At 55.1% G+C, this 21,536-nt stretch overlaps 2 long non-coding RNA genes across 3 annotated transcripts; both read left to right on the forward strand.

Annotated features, from left to right (window-relative positions):
* Positions 1 to 10,298: 10,298 nt before the first annotated feature.
* LOC135408049 (uncharacterized) lies at positions 10,299 to 20,565 on the forward strand. Of its 2 annotated transcripts, none has more exons than XR_010427197.1 (4): positions 10,299 to 10,338; positions 10,595 to 10,719; positions 11,243 to 11,402; positions 20,292 to 20,565. It is a non-coding gene; the product is annotated as an uncharacterized LOC135408049 (long non-coding RNA). The 2 variants fall into 2 exon arrangements; XR_010427198.1 differs by having other exon boundaries at positions 11,246 to 11,402.
* Positions 13,731 to 17,703, forward strand: LOC135408050 (uncharacterized). The gene is made up of 3 exons (XR_010427199.1): positions 13,731 to 13,856; positions 14,175 to 14,303; positions 17,414 to 17,703. It is a non-coding gene; the product is annotated as an uncharacterized LOC135408050 (long non-coding RNA).
* Positions 20,566 to 21,536: the final 971 nt, after the last annotated feature.

A 21,536-nucleotide genomic window follows, 5' to 3' on the forward strand; every position in this document is an offset into this window, starting at 1 on the left:
TGAGCAAAGTGGGGACAGCAGCCCTGTTTCCCGGGACAGAAAGCTTGTGAGTTTTGGCTTTCAGGTGCAGTGTGTGGGACAGCCTGGGCACTCTGTGTCCAGCCAGGACTTTCTGTGCTGGCACCTTTTCCCTGCAAGGAATCCTCATTTGGATCGGGTGGCCGGCAGGGGTGGGCGGGGCTGACCAAAGGGGGGACAGCAGCCCTGTTTCCCGGGACAGAAAGCTTGTGAGGTTTGGCTTTCAGGTGCAGTGTGTGGCGCAGCCTGGGCACTCTGTGGGCAGGCAGGGCTTTCTGTGCTGGCACCTTTTCCCTGCGAGGAATCCTCATTTGGATCGGGTTTTGGGGGGCCTGCTAAAATGGCGGGGCGGGGCTGAGCAAAGGGGGGACAGCTGCCCTGTTTCCCGGGACAGAAAGCTTGTGAGGTTTGGCTTTCAGGTGCAGTGTGTGGCGCAGCCTGGGCACTCTGTGGCCAGCCAGGACTTTCTGTGCTGGCACCTTTTCCCTGCGAGGAATCCTCATTTGGATCGGGTTTGGATCGGGTGGCCGGCAATGGCGGGGCGGGGGTGACCAAAGGGGGGACAGCAGCCCTGTTTCCCGGGACAGAAAGCTTGTGAGGTTTGGATTTCAGGTGCAGTGTGTGGCGCAGCCAGGGCTCTCTGTGGGCAGGAAGGGGTTTCTGTGCTGGCACCTTTTCCCTGCGAGGAATCCTCATTTGGATCGGGTTTGGATCGGGTGGCCGGCAGGGGTGGTCGGGGCTGACCAAAGGGGGGACAGCAGCCCTGTTTCCCGGGACAGAAAGCTTGTGAGATTTGGCTTTCAGGTGCAGTGTGTGGCGCAGCCTGGGCACTCTGTGGGCAGGCAGGGCTTTCTGTGCTGGCACCTTTTCCCTGCGAGGAATCCTCATTTGGATCGGGTTTGGATCGGGTGGCCGGCAATGGCGGGGCGGGGCTGACCAAAGGGGGGACAGCAGCCCTGTTTCCCGGGACAGAAAGCTTGTGAGGTTTGGCTTTCAGGTGCAGTGTGTAGCGCAGCCTGGGGTGTACGTGAGCGGGCAGGGCTTTCTGTGCTGGCACCTTTTTCCTGCGAGGAATCCTCATTTGCATCGGATTTTGGGGGGGCTGCTAAAATGGCGAGGCGGGGCTGACCAAAGGGGGGACAGCAGCCCTGTTTCCCGGGACAGAAAGCTTGTGAGGTTTGGCTTTCAGGTGCAGTGTGTGGCGCAGCCTGGGCACTCTGTGGGCAGGCAGGGCTTTCTGTGCTGGCACCTTTTCCCTGCGAGGAATCCTCATTTGGATCGGGTTTTGGGGGGCGTGCTAAAATGGCGGGGCGGGGCTGAGCAAAGGGGGGACAGCTGCCCTGTTTCCCGGGACAGAAAGCTTGTGAGGTTTGGCTTTCAGGTGCAGTGTGTGGCGCAGCCTTGGGTGTCCGGTAGCAGGCAGGGCTTTCTGTGCTGGCACCTTTTCCCTGCGAGGAATCCTCATTTGGATCGGGTTTGGATCGGGTGGCCGGCAATGGCGGGGCGGGGCTGACCAAAGGGGGGACAGCAGCCCTGTTTCCCGGGACAGAAAGCTTGTGAGCTTTGGCTTTCAGGTGCAGTGTGTGGCGCAGCCTGGGCACTCTGTGGGCAGGCAGGGCTTTCTGTGCTGGCACCTTTTCCCTGCGAGGAATCCTCATTTGGATCCGGTTTGGATAGGGTGGCCGGCAATGGCGGGGAGGGGCTGACCAAAGGGGGGACAGCAGCCCTGTTTCCCGGGACAGAAAGCTTGTGAGGTTTGGTTTTCAGGTGCAGTGTGTGGCGCAGCCTGGGCACTCTGTGGGCAGGCAGAGCTTTCTGTGCTGGCACCTTTTTCCTGCGAGGAATCCTCATTTGGATCGGGTTTTGGGGGGCCTGCTAAAATGGCGGGGCGGGGCTGAGCAAAGGGGGGACAGCAGCCCTGTTTCCCGGACAGAAAGCTTGTGAGGTTTGGCTTTCAGGTGCAGTGTGTGGCGCAGCCTTGGGTGTCCGTGAGCGGGCAGGGCTTTCTGTGCTGGCACCTTTTCCCTGCGAGGAATCCTCATTTGGATCGGGTTTTGGGGGGGCTGCTAAAATGGCGGGGCGGGGCTGAGCAAAGTGGGGACAGCAGCCCTGTTTCCCGGGAGAGAAAGCTTGTGAGGTTTGGCTTTCAGGTGCAGTGTGTGGCGCAGCCTGGGCACTCTGTGGGCAGGCAGGGCTTTCTGTGCTGGCACCTTTTCCCTGCGAGGAATCCTCATTTGGATCGGATTTTGGGGGGGCTGCTAAAATGGCGGGGCGGGGCTGACCAAAGGGGGAACAGCAGCCCTGTTTCCCGGGACAGAAAGCTTGTGAGCTTCGGATTTCACGTGCAGTGTGTGGCGCAGCCTGGGCACTCTGTGGGCAGGCAGGGCTTTCTGTGCTGGCACCTTTTCCCTGCGAGGAATCCTCATTTGAGTCCGGTTTGGATCGGGTGGCCGGCAATGGCGGGGCGGGGCGGGGCTGACCAACGGGGGGACAGCAGCCCTGTTTCCCGGGACAGAAAGCTTGTGAGGTTTGGCTTTCAGGTGCAGTGTGTGGCGCAGCCTGGGGTGTCCGTGAGCAGGCAGGGCTTTCTGTGCTGGCACCTTTTCCCTGCGAGGAATCCTCATTTGGATCGGGTTTGGATCGGGTGGCCGGTAATGGCGGGGCGGGGCTGACCAAAGGGGGGACAGCAGCCCTGTTTCCCGGGACAGAAAGCTTTTGAGCTTTGGATTTCACGTGCAGTGCGTGGGACAGCCTGGTCACTCTGTGGGCAGGCAGGGCTTTCTGTGCTGGCACCTTTTCCCTGCGAGGAATCCTCATTTGGATCGGGTTTTGGGGGGGCTGCTAAAATGGCGGGGCGGGGCTGACCAAAGGGGGGACAGCAGCCCTGTTTCCCTGGGCAGAAAGCTTGTGAGGTTTGGCTTTCAGGTGCAGTGTGTGGCGCAGCCTTGGGTGTCCGTGCGCAGGCAGGGCTTTCTGTGCTGGCACGTTTTCCCTGCGAGGAATCCTCATTTGGATCCGGTTTGGATCGGGTGGCCGTCAATGGCGGGGCGGGGCGGGGCTGACCAAAGGGGGGACAGCAGCCCTGTTTCCCGGGACAGAAAGCTTGTGAGGTTTGGCTTTCAGGTGCAGTGTGTGGGACAGCCTGGGCACTCTGTGGGCAGGAAGGGGTTTCTGTGCTGGCACCTTTTCCCTGCGAGGAATCCTCATTTGGATCGGGTTTTGGGGGGGCTGCTAAAATGGCGGGGCGGGGCTGACCAAAGGGGGGACAGCAGCCCTGTTTCCCGGGACAGAAAGCTTGTGAGGTTTGGCTTTCAGGTGCAGTGTGTGGCGCAGCCTGGGGTGTCCGTGTGCAGGCAGGGCTTTCTGTGCTGGCACCTTTTCCCTGCGAGGAATCCTCATTTGGATCGGGTTTGGATCGGGTGGCCGGCAATGGCGGGGCGGGGCTGACCAAGGCGGGGGACAGCAGCCCTGTTTCCCGGGACAGAAAGCTTGTGAGGTTTGGCTTTCAGGTGCAGTGTGTGGCGCAGCCTGGGGTGTCCGTGAGCAGGCAGGGCTTTCTGTGCTGGCACCTTTTCCCTGCGAGGAATCCTCATTTGGATCGGGTTTGGATCGGGTGGCCGGCAATGGCGGGGCGGGGCTGACCAAGGCGGGGGACAGCAGCCCTGTTTCCCGGGACAGAAAGCTTGTGAGGTTTGGCTTTCAGGTGCAGTGTGTGGCGCAGCCTGGGCACTCTGTGGGCAGGCAGGGCTTTCTGTGCTGGCACCTTTTCCCTGCGAGGAATCCTCATTTGGATCGGGTTTTCGAAGGCCTGCTAAAATGGCGGGGCGGGGCTGACCAAAGGGGGGACAGCAGCCCTGTTTCCCGGGACAGAAAGCTTGTGAGCTTTGGCTTTCAGGTGCAGTGTGTGGCGCAGCCCAGGGCTTTCTGTGCTGGCACCTTTTCCCTGCGCGGAATCCTCATTTGGATCGGGTTTGGATCGGGTGGCCGGCAAAGGCGGGGCGGGGCTGTCCAAAGGGGGGACAGCAGCCCTGTTTCCCGGGACAGAAAGCTTGTGAGGTTTGGCTTTCAGGTGCAGTGTGTGGCGCAGCCTGGGGTGTCCGTGTGCAGGCAGGGCTTTCTGTGCTGGCACCTTTTCCCTGAGAGGAATCCTCATTTGGATCGGGTTTGGATCGGGTGGCCGGCAATGGCGGAGCGGGGCTGACCAAAGGGGGGACAGCAGCCCTGTTTCCCGGGACAGAAAGCTTGTGAGGTTTGGCTTTCAGGTGCAGTGTGTGGCGCAGCCTGGGCACTCTGTGGGCAGGTAGGGCTTTCTGTGCTGGCACCTTTTCCCTGCGAGGAATCCTCATTTGGATCGGGTTTTGGAGGGCGTGCTAAAATGGCGGGGCGGGGCTGACCAAAGGGGGGACAGCAGCCCTGTTTCCCGGGACAGAAAGCTTGTGAGGTTTGGCTTTCAGGTGCAGTGTGTGGCGCAGCCTGGGCACTCTGTGGGCAGGTAGGGCTTTCTGTGCTGGCACCTTTTCCCTGCGAGGAATCCTCATTTGGATCGGGTTTTGGGGGGGCTGCGAAAATGGCGGGGCGGGGCTGAGCAAAGGGGGGACAGCAGCCCTGTTTCCCGGGAGAGAAAGCTTGTGAGGTTTGGCTTTCAGGTGCAGTGTGTGGCGCAGCCTGGGCACTCCGTGCGCAGGCAGGACTTTCTGTGCTGGCACCTTTTCCCTGCGAGGAATCCTCATTTGGATCGGGTTTGGATCGGGTGGCCGGCAATGGCGGGGCGGGGCTGACCAAAGGGGGGACAGCAGCCCTGTTTCCCGGGACAGAAAGCTTGTGAGGTTTGGCTTTCAGGTGCAGTGTGTGACGCAGCCTGGGCACTCTGTGGGCAGGAAGGGGTTTCTGTGCTGGCACCTTTTCCCTGCGAGGAATCCTCATTTGGATCGGGTTTGGATCGGGTGGCCGGCAATGGCGGGGCGGGGCTGACCAAAGGGGGGACAGCAGCCCTGTTTCCCGGGACAGAAAGCTTGTGAGGTTTGGCTTTCAGGTGCAGTGTGTGGCGCAGCCTGGGGTGTCCGTGAGCAGGCAGGGCTTTCTGTGCTGGCACCTTTTCCCTGCGAGGAATCCTCATTTGGATCGGGTTTGGATCGGGTGGCCGGCAATGGCGGAGCGGGGCTGACCAAAGGGGGGACAGCAGCCCTGTTTCCCGGGACAGAAAGCTTGTGAGTTTTGACTTTCAGGTGCAGTGTGTGGGACAGCCTGGGCACTCTGTGTCCAGCCAGGGCTTTCTGTGCTGGCACCTTTTCCCTGCGAGGAATCCTCATTTGGATCGGGTTTTGGGGGGGCTGCTAAAATGGCGGGGCGGGGCTGAGCAAAAGGGGGACAGCAGCCCTGTTTCCCGGGACAGAAAGCTTGTGAGGTTTGGCTTTCAGGTGCAGTGTGTGGCGCAGCCCAGGGCTTTCTGTGCTGGCACCTTTTCCCTGCGCGGAATCCTCATTTGGATCGGGTTTGGATCGGGTGGCCGGCAATGGCGGGGCGGGGCTGACCAAAGGGGGAACAGCAACCCTGTTTCCCGGGACAGAAAGCTTGTGAGGTTTGGCTTTCAGGTGCAGTGTGTGGCGCAGCCTGGGCACTCTGTGGGCAAGCACGGCTTTCTGTGCTGGCACCTTTTCCCTGCGAGGAATCCTCGTTTGGATCGGGTTTGGATCGGGTGGCCGGCAGTGGTGGACGGGGCTGACCAAAGGGGGGACAGCAGCCCTTTTTCCCGGGACAGAAAGCTTGTGAGCGTTGGCCTTCAGGTGCAGTGTGTGGCGCAGCCTGGGCACTCTGTGGGCAGCCAGGGCTTTCTGTGCTGGGACCTTTTCCCTGCAAGGAATGCTCATTTGGATCGGTTTGGATCGGGTGGCCGGCAGGAGTGGGCGGGGCTGACCAAAAGGGGGACAGCAGCCCTGTTTCCCGGGACAGAAAGCTTGTGAGTTTTGACTTTCAGGTGCAGTGTGTGGGACAGCCTGGGCGCTCTGTGTCCAGCCAGGACTTTCTGTGCTGGCACCTTTTCCCTGCGAGGAATCCTCATTTGGATCGGGTTTTGGGGGGGCTGCTAAAATGGCGGGGCGGGGCTGACCAAAGGGGGGACAGCAGCCCTGTTTCCCGGGACAGAAAGCTTGTGAGGTTTGGCTTTCAGGTGCAGTGTGTGGCGCAGCCTGGGGTGTCCGTGAGCAGGCAGGGCTTTCTGTGCTGGCGCCTTTTCCCTGCGAGGAATCCTCATTTGTTTTGGGTTTGGATCGAGTGGCCGGCAATGGCGGAGCGGGGCTGACCAAAGGGGGGACAGTAGCCCTGTTTCCCGGGACAGAAAGCTTGTGAGGTTTGGCTTTCAGGTGCAGTGTGTGGCGCAGCCTGGGCACTCTGTGGGCAGGCAGGGCTTTCTGTGCTGGCACCTTTTCCCTGCGAGGAATTCTCATTTGTGTCGGGTTTGGACCAGGACGCTGGGTACATGAGGGTACCCACTAAAAGCTTCGTCTGAAAATTGAAATAAGAAGAAAGAATCCCCGAGCTGTCCAGGTGAATTCCCTGATGGAGATAACCCCCCTGCAGAGGAAGGGCACGTGCTGCCGCTTGGTCCTTGTGAAACCAAAGTTCTTGTTGGTGAAGTCGAGAGGATTTTCTGATTGTGCTGAGACCTTAAATGCCAAATTTTAGCATCTGTTCCCACGAAGGAGCCGTGTCCTCCGTACATCCCCCGCTCACTCTCACGGGGTCCTCGCTTCCGTTTCCATGAAAGCTGTGTTGTGTGTCACAGGAACGCAGCTGAAACCTGCTCTGAAAAGGCTGGAGAGACATGGGAAAAGGCCTGAAGAAGAGCAGCTCAATCCAAATTGGGTATTTCGTAGGAAAAGCCTGGGTGGGCGCTTCAGGGAATAGGTGTGGAGGCTGACCCAAAGCCCTCTGAGATCAGAGTCAGCCGTCAACAATGACCTTCCCCTCACAAATCCAAGTTCCCAGCTCCCGGTGGGACCCCGACGGCCACCAGCCACAGCCAGCTTTGTCCCAGCTCCGGGAACACGGTGGCCACCAGCCTCTGGCCTGCTGATACACCTTTGTATTTGTATTTTTATTTTGAATCAACAGCACTTTCAGCTACTTTTATTATTGTTTTTAATTCTCCTAAGTCTGTATTTGCTTTGGAGGAGAGAATGAAAACTTGGGATGAAATGAAGTGGATCAGGATGGTGGAACAAAAAGGAAAAAAGCGGAAAACGTTTCAAATATTATTAAAGTGATTTTTTTTTTCCAGTAATATAAACCATGAAATTCTTTATAACATTATAGTATTTTAGAGTTTTATGAAGCTCTCTATTGTGACTTTTGTGAATCAAAAGATGAAGATGATGAGATACTTTAGCATTTATATTTTTCAAAATGAAATGTATACTGAAAATAAAGTAGCTTTATGCATTTATGGGAGAGTTCATGTCCATTTTCGCTCCTTATGTGTCGAGTCTTGTCTGATTGAATTGAGATCTGAGGATCACTGTGGTGGTATGGGGGAGTGGCTGGCAATTTGGAAGCAGGCGTCATTGGTTCGCCTGGATTGCCAAGGAGCAGCACGGAGATGAGCCCACTGGTGCCAGGGGTGTCACCTCCTTCAGGAAGCAGGTGCTGGGTGCAGGGGAGATGCAGCAGGTGGAGACCATGGAGAGGAAGGTCCTGGTGGAGCCCAGGAGCACAGGCAGAGGCGCCTGGCTGTAGCTGCTGCCGTACTCGTCCAGATACCTGCGGCAGGGGCGGGACGAGGAGACCCGGCACCCCGGGATCGGGAGCAGGAGCTGCGGGATTTAGGGGCGTTGGGGCTGCCCGGGGATGGGAGCCCTCTCCGGCTACCGGGAACGGCGAGTCCGCACTGCAGGACTTGACCGACAGGGCCGAGGACTGCGGGAGGGACAAGTGGTTATGGCCACCCACGACACACTCTCTCATCCCAGCCGTGCTTTGGGGTCCATCCCCCGCTTTTGGGTCGCGCCCCGGGGCTGCAGTCCCGGCCGTGCCCACCGGGGTCACCGCTCTCCCGTGCCAAGGCACAGCCCCGGCTCCCCCGGCCCGAGCGGGACCGTGTCCCGTTCCCTGGGGGGGTCCCAGCCCCAATCCCACCTCGGTCCTCCCGCCGCGGGGCCCCCACTCCGCCTGCCGGGCGAGAGGCGGCACCGGCCAGGACCCGCAGCGGGCACGGGCGGGACCCGGCAAGGAGACCCGGGAACAAACCCCCGAGCACGGACCCCCGGCAACGAGCCCCTGGACTTAAGAGGAAGGGGTTTGAAATCCTCAAAAGCTCAGTAATGACAGAACAGTGTCACTGCCTTTATCAGCTCATCTCTAAATTCAACATGTCACAAGAAGCTGTGCAGAAATTCCCATCTCAACAAAGATCTCCCAGAGCAGTTCGAATCCAAGGGTGCTTCACTTCAGCTGTGCACAAGCACCACTCCTGCTCACCTCCGTGCTGTGTTTGACAGAGTCTGACAGAACATTCCTTTGGGGAACCTGCTGGTTCCTGCTCACGAGGAGGCTGATACACCAGACTTACTGCCTGAGGTACAAAACACTCTCCAGAGTAATCACCCCAACAACTGTATCAGATAGAAACACATCCTTAGAAATAACAATTGCAATGCCAAGGTTTCATGTTCTAAACTCTGTCTCTCCCTCCAGAGTTCTCCTGGGAATGTAGGGATGGTGTTTTAAGAGCAGCATAAGGAGAACTGACAGTCACTGTTCCACACTTTTCAGGATAGCAACACTGCCAAACTGAGCTTGTAACATAGACCCTCTCAGGATAATTTGTATATCTCATTAAATGCTAATTCTTCATGAGAAGAATCAGGACAGGGAGGCTGATTTAACACCTAGAGGGATTCATGGGCTACAGTGAGGACACTGAACAAAAGCCTGATGCTCCTGAAAAGAGCAGGTATTGACCTGACAAGTGCCTCGGATCGATCTGTGACAAGAAGTGGGAGGTGGAGTTGGTACCAGAGTCGCTGTCCCTTCACACACAGTTAGTCATTGGGCTGCAGAAAAGAAGGGGGTTCCTGCCTGCTGCTCTGCCCTGTCACTGCCCCGTTCCCTGGGAAAGTGCAGCTCTTGTCACTGCGGTGTAAAGGTGGGGAAAAGGCAGCGAGAGAAAGGCAGCCCAGCTTGGGGGGTGACCCTCCCTTCCTTCAGCTGCTGGGAAACGTGGCCGGGGGTCCCTCAGAGGCACTCCAGCTGAGGAGCTGCACCACTGCCAGAGGGACTTGGCAGTGACGGGGCAAGGGCAGCTCCTAAAATGCCCAGCTGGAGGAACGAGCCGCCCAGGCCTCCGCACCAAGCCCTGTGCAGGGCACTTGGGCTGCTGGGGAATGGCCCAGCAGGGAGGTTCTGCTCCTGCCAGCCCAGCTGTTGCTGCCAACCGCATAGGAGGGGAGGTATTTTGTCAGGACAGTCGCTCATGGAACAGGTTGCCTGGGGAGGTTGTTGTATCCCCATCCGTGGAATGTTTCAAACCATGACTGGATCCCTCCCTGAGCAGCCCGGTGCGATCCCATTGGTGACTGTGGCCTGAGCAGGAGGTCACACTTAGAGACCTTGAACTGTCTCTTCTGACCCAGATTCCTCTACAGTCCTGCAGCAGTTCTGGCTTCTTACAGTCCATGAGACCTGTTGGTTCCACAGTCTGCAGAGAAGCTCCTTTGCCCAGCAGGCAGTCCTGGAATGCCCAGCCATCCATGGCAGAGATTCCCAGAGCTGCCACGTGCCCCAGCTGTCCCTGAGCCCCAGCTTTGGCCTCAGCACTGAAACGCTGCCAGGACCTGTCCCTGCTGTGCAGGTCCGTGGGGCTGCAGGACACGGTGTCACACAGCACACACGGCCACTGGGTCCTGCCAGCTCCTCCAGCCTGTGCTTCCTGATTGCCAGGGATTTTAGGGGCCACCTGTCTCCAGGGATGGGCAGGGAAACAGAGATTTCCTGTGACTGGGAGCAAGATTTCCTGTGACAGGGCCTTGCCAAGGCAAGCAAATCGCCTGGGCTTCAGGTGCCCGTGTGCAATTCCATCTCCAGGCTCTCTCCCAGCAGCAGGTTCCTGTCCCCAGTTCCCGATCTCCCTCAGCTGAGCGGGCGGGGCGGGGCCGCAGGGCCAGGCGGGCTGGGATTGGGCGGCGGCGCTCGAGCGCTGATTGGGCAGCGCTGGCGGCCCGCGGTATAAAGGGCCGGCGGGGCGGGTGCGGTTGGTTGTGTGTGAGGGCTGAGGGTGGTGCCCCGCTGGTGCCCGGGCTGCGGAGGGGAGAGCGCCTTGGCCGCTGGGTTATGGACCGGGGGAGCCGGGGGGCGTTTAGGGGCGCCTTGTGCTGGGCAGCGGGGGCCGGGTAAGCCCCTTCCCTGCCGGGTGACCCCGGGGGAGCCGTGGCAGGGCTGCGGGGCTGTTGCTCTCTGGGTGTCTCAGGGATTGCCTCGGAATCCCAAAGTCTTTCCCCGTGCAGAGTTACGAGGCAAAGACTGCTTTAACTTGGTTTCTTGGTGCTGCATTAATGCTTTTTGGTTGTTCTGTGTCAGTTTGCAGCCTGGCTCGTGGTTTCCCCTGGTGCTGGGGAGTGGAGGCGAGTTGTGCTTCCTGCTGGGAGAGAGAAGGGCCTTGGGAAGCTGCTCCATGAGCCACAGCTGTGCCGAGCCCGGGAGTCTGTCCAGGTGAGAGCAGGGCTTATACTGCCAGGGAGGAGCTGGGTTTGCTGTTGAAACATGCACATGCCTTTAAATGCAAGGACAGGCAGAAGCTGGGAGGGACCCTGAGCACATTTTAAAAGACCTTGACTGTGGGAGGAGTGTCCCGGAGAAATTATTCCTTTTTTTGCAGGGAGGCAGTTTGTGAGGACAGGGGGGTTGCTGTGCTCTCTAGCAAAACTACTCCCCTTGGGATGTGCAGGGTGAGGAAATGTTGGCCCCGTGTGGGCTGGAGCAAAGGTGTGTGGGTGCCTGTGTGTGACACCCGTGGGTGTGCAGGAAGGGGGTTCTGGTGCCATTGGAGCTGCCAGGGAGCCAAAAAGGGCACAGTTGTCTGAAAAAGGTGAAAGCTCTGTTGGCCTCTGTTGACACCTGCACCAAAGGAGATGCAAATTTTCCCCCTCTTGGTTGCAGGCTTCACAAAGCTCCCAGGAAAGGAAGTTTTAGATTCCAACTCCCCTTTATGCTAAAGGTTTCCTTGTTCTCTCAGCAGGATGTCGAGTGCCACCGTGTCCCTGAGGTTCCCCTTTCTGCTGTTGGGAGAGCACGAGGTGGATGGAGAGGATCCCCAGCCATCTGCAGGCAAAAGGGACTCGCACAACTGCGATTTTTCTCCAGGTCTCTTAAGGGGGACTTTCAGGGTACCATGGGTAATGTGCCAGCTCTCCTGCTGGAGTTTTTGTCTTCTGCTATATTTGAGCATACAGAGTAAAACTAAAGTCAGGTGTGTTCTGGAGTATGTTACACTCATGCAAAGCTCCTTCCCTCTGTTTATTTTCTGTTCTGGAAAGCACAGTCTGGGGTTCCTGGGCACTTCCTATTAAATGATTCCATGAAAATAATTTTGTACTGAAAGGGAAAAGGAGCTGTCTGTGGGAGGTCAGATGTCACTGATAAAAGCTGTATGTTTTTTCACTCAGTAAGCTTTTAAAATATCTCACAGTGTGTAGGAATGCCTGGCTTCTAAAACTCACCGAGTCTTAGAAGTTTCTTTGAAGAGCTGTTTTCAGGCAGCAAAATTGGCCCTGCAGGAGGGACTCTGTGCCTGCTCTCCCGTGGCTCCAAGGGATCTCTGGCCCTTCACGCCGGCACCGAGATTTTCTCGGGAAGGGCCTCAGATCCCCGGACCAGTCTGGGACACAGGCAAGATCCCCCTGCCTTTAGAAATGAGGCCTTCTTGTGGCTTCCTCCCCATACCCATTGGGGGGTTCCAAAGAAGGCCTCTTGAAATGCCTTTTGGGCTGTCCATTGAAGCCTTGAGACCAAATTGGGCCCCCTGGAGGGACAGTGCTGTTGGTGCCCCCCGGGTTGGGGCACCCCGAGGACTCCAGCGCGCACCGAAAGGATTATTCGGGGAGATCCTCGGGGTGCCCGGCCCTGGGGAGCTCAAAGCAAGGTCCCTGCAATGGATTCAGGCATTGCTGAGAGTATCCCAGGGGTCGCTGTCCCTGCTAGACATGGAGCTCTCTAATGGAGTGTAATTGGGTGATAAAAGTGGTGCTCCAAGTGCCAAAGCAGTGTGGGATTGGGATTAAGAAATGAGCAGTGATGGTGCAATTGGCTGTTTTCTCGGGACTGTAATGGTAAGAGCTGCAGGAGTGCCAGGTGTGTGTTCCAGTCCCCAGCATTTGGTTTGCACATGTCCTGGTCAGACACAGGTCCAACTTCCTCAGTCCTTAACCCAGTAGAGGGAGAATTAAGGACTGGCACTGTTAAGGTGACTGGTGTGACAGGGGTGAAACTGGGAAAACATTGGGGAATTCCTGAGTTTCTCTCTTTGCCAAACTCACCCAAACCTGTGCTAGGAAGAGATGGACTGGAAAAGTTGAGGCAGAAATGAAATGGAAAACTGGGGTTGTTGAAACTGTAATTCCTGGAACTAAATGTGTCCAAGCAGCAGCTCTTGTTGTGCAGGGAATAACTCCTGTCAGCAGCAAGGTCCTGACTGAAGTGGCAGCTGCAGTTGTTCCTGTGGTGTGGGCCAGTGGAATTGCAGGAGAGTGGAAGAGGGCAGAACCTGTAGGTATTACCCCTGATGTGGGATCTCTCCTGGTAAGGCAAAGCCAGTATCCTTTAAAATCAGAATGCGAGACTGGATTGGTTGCAGTAACAGCTGAATTTGCTCATCCTGGTTTGCTTGTAGGACGTGAATGCAAGAACCTGCCAAGAAACCAATGACCAAGATGATTGATGAGTGCAGGATCTGAGAGAAGCACCTTGAATGACAACCTCGAGCAGTTTCCACTATTGGATTGCAAAGATGGCCTTTGCTGCATCTGCTTGAGCAAGGAAAGCCAAGAAACCTTTGCTTTTGAAGGAGAAAACCTGGAAAGCGGGAAGGAAGAAAAGAAACCCCCTGACTCCTCCCTCAGCCCCAGACAGCCCATGAACTGCCTTCCTGGGAATGGTAGGACGGGGTGGACTCTGGATTGCTCCCTCTGGATGTGTGGTAAGACTTTTATACCAACTTTTAAGAACAGCCTGTAAGCATTTGCTGCCTTGGCTAGATGGTGCAAGGGCAGCCTTTAAGCAGCTGAAGCATTCCCTGAGGAGAGCTCTGGGTCTGCCAGATGTCTCAGAACTGTTGGAAGCATCTTTGGTGGGGAGGGCAAACAAAGGCCAAGGTGTGCAGTGACCCCCCTGAGAAGGGACTTTGAGTTAATGGCATCCCTGCAAGTGAACTGTGTGGGCTGTTCCCCCTGTAGGGCAGGTGACAGTCCCAGCTACAGTGATGGGAGAAATGGTTAAAAGAGAGCCCAAAAAGCTGGAAATCCTCCTGGAGGCTCTTGGCAAACAGAGTTTCCTGCATTCCTCCTGCAAGAAGGACAGTGATAGCTTTTGAGTGCTGGTAGATCCTTTGAATAGATAGCCTTGAGTGTGTCCTTGTTGCACCAGTAGGCCTTGCCAAACTCCCAGTATTCCAGGAGATATGCCTATTGAAGTTTAAAATGATCTCCATAATCCTTTGTTGTCTTGAGGCTCTCCCCTGCAGGAACTCCAGGAACTCCTGGTGCCGCCTGGGCCGATGGATTGGACGCCCCAGCCCCTCCGTTCCTGCCCAGCCACTGGGTCCGTGTCCAGTGGTGGCACTGCCAGCCCTGCAGGTGAAGTGGGAAGGGCCTTTCCAGGTCTTGTGGATCACATTTATAGCAGTTGACATTGCAGAAAAAGGATGTTGGGTCTCTTCTTGAGTTCAGAAAGCTCCTTTTGGTTGGTGAGCAGGACAAAGTGGATCCTTCAGAGTTCCCATCCGTGTTTGTGTCTCAGCCTGTGTTAGGATTCAGGGCTGTAGCTGTTGTTGTCACTGAGGAGTCAAACTCTGCTTTAAATAAGGAGACATTGGCCTGATGGCCAAGTGTCAAGAATAAAGGGGGAATGATATCTGAGTGTTGAGATGTAACAAGGGCTGATCCTTTTTGCAGTGGGATGTAGCCTGGAAAGTGCACAGAGCTGAGCCAAGGGATTGAAAGGGACCAAGCAAGGGAGGTGAAGAAAGAAGGAAGAAGGAAGTGAGGCAGCAGGCAAGCAGCACCAAGTTGCTGTGTAAGCAGGTGAGTTGTGTTGAGGTTCCTAAGGCAGGCACTGAGGACTTTGAGGGCTCCAGACAGAGCAGACCTGGGAAGGCCCTCGGTGAAGCCCTTTGGAAACCTTGTAAGGGTAGGTGTGTATGGTAATGAGTGTTGGAAAATGTCCTGAGTATGGAATAGGAATGCAGGGAAGGAAAATGAATCCTCCTGTAATGCTGCCATGTCAGCTGCAGTGGAGATACCTGTGTGTGCCCTTTGGGAGCTTATTGCCAAAGGGACTCCTGGCAGGCTGGAATGATTCAAGAGCATGGGAATAAAAGATTGCCTGGCTTCTAAAACTCATCCATTGAGTCTCAGAGGTTCTTGTATGAAATTTTAGGTAACACCTGAACTTTTGTGTGTACTTCTGAGTTCAGCTGGAAAGAGATTGTCCAGGGAAGAGGAATCTTGCTCAGTGCAAGAAGTTGCCCTTGATGAACTTCCCATCTGAGCTGATGCCCTTGGCAGGAGAAGTGCTCAGCAAGGAGGCTCTTTGCTCCTAGGCAGGAAGAAAGGCCAGTGCCCTTCCTCCCCAAGGCCCAGCCCAGCAGGGCTGGCAGGAGCTGCTGGTGTGGCTGCTCTTTGGGTTCTCAGCTGTGGCTGTGGGGTGGTGACATCGTGTTCCTGCCTGTGCTCCAGGGCAGCCAAAAGCCCCAGCCCAGCCCCTGGGCCTTTCTGGGAGCCTGAGCTATTGTAGTACTGGGGATGGGGGTTTGGGTTTTTGTTTCCCTAAAAGTAGAACCATTGGGGGGGATCTCTTATCTCACAGTTGTTGTTGTTTTGATATCTTAATTAATTACAACTTGAGAAGAAAACCTTGTGTAACTTAGGAACTGACTTGCACTGGTTACACTGAAAGTGCCAAGGAGTTGTAGTGTCCACTAGATTGTTTGTATTGAAGCAGTTTGGTGTTTACAAAGGGATAATAACTCCTGTCAGCAGCAAGGTCCTGACTGAAGTGGCAGCTGCAGTTGTTCCTGTGGTGTGGGCCAGTGGAATTCCAAGAAAATGGACAAGGACAGAAGCTGTAAGAATTACCCCTAAGCCAGAGTCTCTCCTGGTAAGGCAAACCCAGTATCCTTTAAAATTAGGAAGCCAAGCTGGATTGGTTTTATTAACAGCTAAATTTGCTGATCATGGTTTGATAGTAGAATGTGAATGGAAGGACCTGTAAAGAAAGGAAAAGGGAAAGATGATGGATTGCTGGGAGCAGGGGCTGGCAGACAGTGGCACTGTATGTTTGGTTGTGTTTGGGAATGAGCAGCTTGACCTGCCCAGGGTTGTCTGTGCTGGGGGTGGGTTTGGGTCCTGTGTGGCCACAGGTCTGTGCAGCAGCTGGAGCCTGGGCAGGTCTGGGGGCTGTGGTGTGCCAGGCTGCTGAGTTTGTTTTGCCTGTTTCCTTGGAGTGTGCCAGTGTCCCTGCTTGGCTGTTTGTTGCCCTGCAGGCAGAAGAGCCCAGGCCTGAGCTGGCTGAGTGTTGGTGTGAGCCAGAGTGGGTGTCCCTGCCCTGGGGCCAGTCCCCAGAGCTGCCTTTGGCATCCCCTGCTGAAGGGTGGGAGCTGCCCAGAGCCAGCAGCATCCAGCTGGAGGATCCAGGAGGATGCAGCTCTGCTTTGCTGGGAGGTAAGAGGTGGGGTGCAGGAGCTGGCAGGGGTGTTTTGCAGGCAGAGGGAGGGCAGGAGCAGGAGAATTGCAGGTGCAGCAGCTGGGTCAGTGCTGGATGGAGTCGGGGCTGGGAAAGGGCCCTGAGTGTCAGGGCAGGGGAGAGCCCAGGGTGGCCCTGGGAGCCCTGGGGCTGTGAACAAGTGCAGTGGGCAAAGGAATGGGCACTGGAGAGCTGGGCAAACAGCTGGAGGAGTTGCAAGGGGAACCAGGAGACTGGAATGCAGGAGCAGCAGCTCCCTGTGTGTGTGTAGAACCAGGTGTACTGCAGCCCTGAGTGAGGTGGGAAATGAACCTCAGGAGGCTGGGAACAAGTCCCACACACTGGTTAAAGTGGGATGGACTCTTGCCAAGTGTCTGAAAAGCTTTTCTTCAGTGTTGCTTTATCAATTGAAAACTGGAGTGATTGTCGAGGTGTTGGCACTTGTTTTCCTGTGTTTTTGGTGAGGTGTTGACTCAGTACCTTTCTTGGAGCTGCTGTTGGATGAAGAGGTGCCCCCAGTTGACCTGTAAGGTCCTGGTTGTCTTCCCGGCTTCTCCCAGCTTGTCCAGGAGATGGAATTCCAGTGCTACAGTCCAGATGGGTCGTGGTGCTCCCAAAAGGACCCTTTGTGCCTTCAGGGCAGGTTCTGGTGCCACTGGAGCTGCTGGGAGAAGCATAGGGTTGGCAGTGAGAGGCCTGGAATGATGTTGCTGTGGCACAGAAGAAATGAGCAGTGATGGTACAATTGGCTATTTTGTCTTGAATGTAATGGTAAGAGCTCCAGGAGTGCAAGGTGTGTGTTCCAGTCCCCAGCATTTGGTTTGCACCTGTCCTGGTCAGACACAGGTCCAACTTCCTCAGTCCTTAACCCAGTAGAGGGCGAATTAAGGACTGGCAGTGTTAAGGTGATTGGTGTGACAGGGGTTAAACTGGGAAAACATTGGGGAATTCCTCGGTTGGTCCATTTGCCAAACTCACCCAAACCTGTGCTAGGAAGAGATGGACTGGAAAAGTTGAGGCAGAAATGAAATGGAAAACTGGGGTTGTTGAAACTGTAATTGCTGGAACTAAATGTGTCCAAGCAGCAGCTCTTGTTGTGCAGGGAATAACTCCTGTCAGCAGCAAGGTCCCGACTGAAGTGGCAGCTGCAGTTGTTCCTGTGGTGTGGGCCAGTGGAATTGCAGGAGAGTGGAAGAGGGCAGAACCTGTAGGTATTACCCCTGATGTGGGATCTCTCCTGGTAAGGCAAAGCCAGTATCCTTTAAAATCAGAATGCCAGACTGGATGGTTGCAGTAACAGCTAAATTGGCTCATCCTGGTTTGCTTGTAGGATGTGAATGCAAGAACCTGCCAAGAAAACCAATGTCCAAGATGATTGATGAGTGCAGGACCTGAGAGAACCACCTTGAATGACAACCTTAGGTTTAAAAGATGGGTGTTGCTTTTGAAGGAGAAAATGGGGAAAGCAGGAAGGAAGAAAAGAAGCCCCATGACTCCTCCCTGAGCCCCAGACAGCCCATGAACTACCTTCCTGGGAATGGTGGGACGGGGTGGACTCTGGATTGCTCCCTCTGGATGTGTGGTAAGACTTTTATACCAGCTTTTAAGAACAGCCTGTAAGCATTTGCTGCCTTGGCTAGATGGTGCAAGGGCAGCCTTTAAGCAGCTGAAGCATTCCCTGAGGAGAGCTCTGGGTCTGCCAGATGTCTCAGAACTGTTGGAAGCATCTTTGGTGGGGAGGGCAAACAAAGGCCAAGGTGTGCAGTGACCCCCCTGAGAAGGGACTTTGAGTTAATGGCATCCCTGCAAGTGACCTTTGTGGGCTGTTCCCCCTGTAGGGCAGGTGATAGTCCGTGCTATAGTGATGGGAAAAATGGTTAAAAGAGAACCCAAAAACCTGTAAATCGTCCAGGAGGCTCTTGGCAAAGAGATTTTCCTGAGTTCCCCCTGCAAGACGGATAGTGATAGTTTTGAGTGCTGGTAGATCCTTTGAATAGATAGCCTTGAGTGTGTCCTTGTTGCACCAGTAGGCCTTGTCAAAGTCCCCATATTCCAGGAGATATACCTATTAAAGTTAAAAATGATCCTTTTCCTAATCCTTTGTTGTCTTGAGGCTCTCCCCTGCAGGAACTCCAGGAACTCCTGGTGCCGCCTGGGCCGATGGATTGGACGCCCCAGCCCCTCCGTTCCTGCCCAGCCACTGGGTCCGTGTCCAGTGGTGGCACTGCCAGCCCTGCAGGTGAAGTGGGAAGGGCCTTTCCAGGTCTTGTGGATCCATTTATAGTAGCCAAAGTTGCAGAAAAAGGATGTTGGGTCTCTTCTTGAGTTCAGAAAGCTCCTTTGGATTGGTGAGCAGAACAAAGTGGATCCTTCAGAGTTCCCATCCGTGTTTGTGTCTCAGCCTGTGTTAGGATTCAGGGCTGTAGCTGTTGTTGTCACTGAGGAGTCGAACTGTGCTTTAAATCATGAGACACTGGCCTGATGGCCCAGTGTCAAGAATAAAGGGGGAATGCTGTCTGAGTGTTGAGATGTAACAAGAGCTGATCCTTTTTGCAGTGGGAGGTAGCCTGGAAACTGCAGAGAGCTGAGCCAAGGGATTGAAAGGGGCCAACCAAGGGAGGTGAAGAAAGAAGGGAAGTGAGGCAGCAGCCAAGCAGCAGCAAGTTGCAGTGTAAGCAGGTGAGTTGTGTTGAGGTTCCTAAGGCAGGCACTGAGGACTTTGAGGGCTCCAGACAGAGCAGACCTGGGAAGGCCCTCGTTGAAGCCCCTTGGAAACCTTCTAAGAGTAGGTGTGTATGGTAATGAGTGTTGGAAAATGTCCTGACTGTGGAACAGGAATGCAGGGAAGGAAAATGAATCCTCCTGTATTGCTGCCATGTCAGCTGCAGTGGAGATACCTGTGTGTGCAATTTGGGAGCTGATTGACAGGGCACCCGTGGGGCTGGGATGATGGCAGGGTGTTGTAAGCAAGGAATGCCTGGCTTCTAAAACTCACCAGCTGCGTCTTAGAGGCTTTTTTGAAGAGTTGATTTCAGGCAGGAAAATTGGCCGCCAGGAGGGACTCTGTGCCTGCTCTCCCGTGGCTCCAAGGGATCTCTGGCCCTTCACGCCGGCACCGAGATTTTCTCGGGAAGGGCCTCAGATCCCCGGACCAGTCTGGGACACAGGCAAGATCCCCCTGCCTTTAGAAATGAGGCCTTCTTGTGGCTTCCTGCCCATACCCGTTGGTGGGTTCCAAAGAAGGCCTCTTGAAATGCCTTTTGGGCTGTCCATTGAAGCCTTGGGACCAAATTGGGCCCCCTGGAGGGACAGTGCTGTTGGTGCCCCCGGGTTGGGGCACCCCGAGGACTCCAGCGCGCACCGAAAGGATTATTCGGGGAGATCCTCGGGGTGCCCGGCCCTGGGGAGCTCAAAGCAAGGTCCCTGCCATGGATTCAGGCATTCCTGAGAGTATCCCAGGGGTACCTGTCCCTGCTGGACTTGGAGCTCTCTAATGGACTGTAATTGTGTTCTAAAAGTGGTGCTCCAAGTGCCAAAGCAGTGTGGGATTGGGATTAAGAAATGAGCAGTGATGGTCCAATTGGCTGTTTTCTCTGGAATGTAATGGTAAGAGCTGCAGGAGTGCCAGGTGTGTGTTCCAGTCCCCAGCATTTGGTTTGCACATGTCCTGGTCAGACACAGGTCCAACTTCCTCAGTCCTTAACCCAATAGAGGGAGAATTAAGGACTGGCAGTGTTAAGGTGATTGGTGTGACAGGGGTTAAACTGGGAAAACATTGGGGAACTCCTCAGTTTGTCTATTGCCCAAACTCACCCAAACCTGTGCTAGGAAGAGATGGACTGGAAAAGTTGAGGCAGAAATGAAATGGAAAACTGGGGATGTTAAAACTGTAATTGCATCCAAGCAGCAGCTCTTGTTGTGCAGGGAATAACTCCTGTCAGCAGCAAGGTCCTGACTGAAGTGGCAGCTGCAGTTGTTCCTGTGGTGTGGGCCAGTGGAACTGCAGGAGAGTGGAAGAGGGCAGAACCTGTAGGTATTAACCCTAATATGCGATCTATATGGGTAAGGCCAAGCCAGTACCCTTTAAAATCAGAATGCCAGCTTGGATTGGTTGCAGTAACAGCTAAATTGGCTCATCCTGGTTTGCTTGTAGGATGTGAATGCAAGAACCTGCCAAGAAAACCAATGTCCAAGATGATTGATGAGTGCAGGACCTGAGAGAACCCCCTTCAATGACAACCTGAAGCAGTTTCCAGTGTTGGATTTAAAAGATGGCCTTTGCTGCATCTACTTGAGCAAGGAAAGCCAAGAAACCTTTGCTTTGGCAGGAGAAAATCTGGAAAGCAGGAAGGAAGAAAAGAAGCCCCCTGACTCCTCCTGAGCCCCAGACAGCCCATGAACTGCCTTGCTGGGAATGGTTGGACAGGATGGACTCTGGATTGCTCCCTCTGGATGTGTGGTAAGACTGTTCTGCCAACTTTTCCAACAGCCTGTAAGCATTTGCTGCCTTGGCTAGATGGTGCAAGGGCAGCCTTTAAGCAGCTGAAGCATTCCCTGAGGAGAGCTCTGGGTCTGCCAGATGTCTCAGAACTGTTGGAAGCATCTTTGGTGGGGAGGGCAAACAAAGGCCAAGGTGTGCAGTGACCCCCCTGAGAAGGGACTTTGAGTTAATGGCATCCCTGCAAGTGAACTGTGTGGGCTGTTCCCCCTGTAGGGCAGGTGACAGTCCCAGCTACAGTGATGGGAGAAATGGTTAAAAGAGAGCCCAAAAAGCTGGAAATCCTCCTGGAGGCTCTTGGCAAACAGAGTTTCCTGCATTCCCCCTGCAAGAAGGACAGTGATAGCTTTTGAGTGCTGGTAGATGCTTTTAATAGATAGCCTTGAGTGTGTCCTTGTTGCACCAGTAGGCCTTGCCAAAGTCCCAGTATTCCAGGAGATATGCCTACTGAAGTTTAAAATGATCTCCATAATCCTTTGTTGTCTTGAGGCTCTCCCCTGCAGGAACTCCAGGAACTCCTGGTGCCACCTGGGCCGATGGATTGGACGCCCCAGCCCCTCCGTTCCTGCCCAGCCACTGGGTCCGTGTCCAGTGGTGGCACTGCCAGCCCTGCAGGTGAAGTGGGAAGGGCCTTTCCAGGTCTTATGGGTCACATTTATAGCAGCTGAAGTTGCAGAAAAAGGACCTGGGGTCTCTTCTTCTTGAGTTCAGAAAGCTCCTTTTGATTGGTGAGCAGGACAAAGTGGATCCTTCAGAGTTCCCATCCGTGTTTGTGTCTCAGCCTGTGTTAGGATTCAGGGCTGTAGCTGTTGTTGTCACTGAGGAGTCAAACTCTGCTTTAAATCATGAGACACTGGCCTAATGGCCAAGTGTCAGGAAAAAAGGGGGAATGCTCTCTGAGTGTTGAGATGTAACAAGAGCTGATCCTTTTTGCAGTGGGATGTAGCCTGGAAAGTGCACAGAGCTGAGCTAAGGGATTGAAAGGGACCAAGCAAGGGAGGTGAAGAAGGAAGGAAGAAGGGAAGTGAGGCAGCAGGCAAGCAGCAGCAAGTTGCAGTGTAAGCAGGTGAGTTGT

Source organism: Pseudopipra pipra, unplaced genomic scaffold (genome assembly GCF_036250125.1).
Source record: "Pseudopipra pipra isolate bDixPip1 unplaced genomic scaffold, bDixPip1.hap1 HAP1_SCAFFOLD_143, whole genome shotgun sequence".
Taxonomy (NCBI): domain Eukaryota; kingdom Metazoa; phylum Chordata; class Aves; order Passeriformes; family Pipridae; genus Pseudopipra; species Pseudopipra pipra.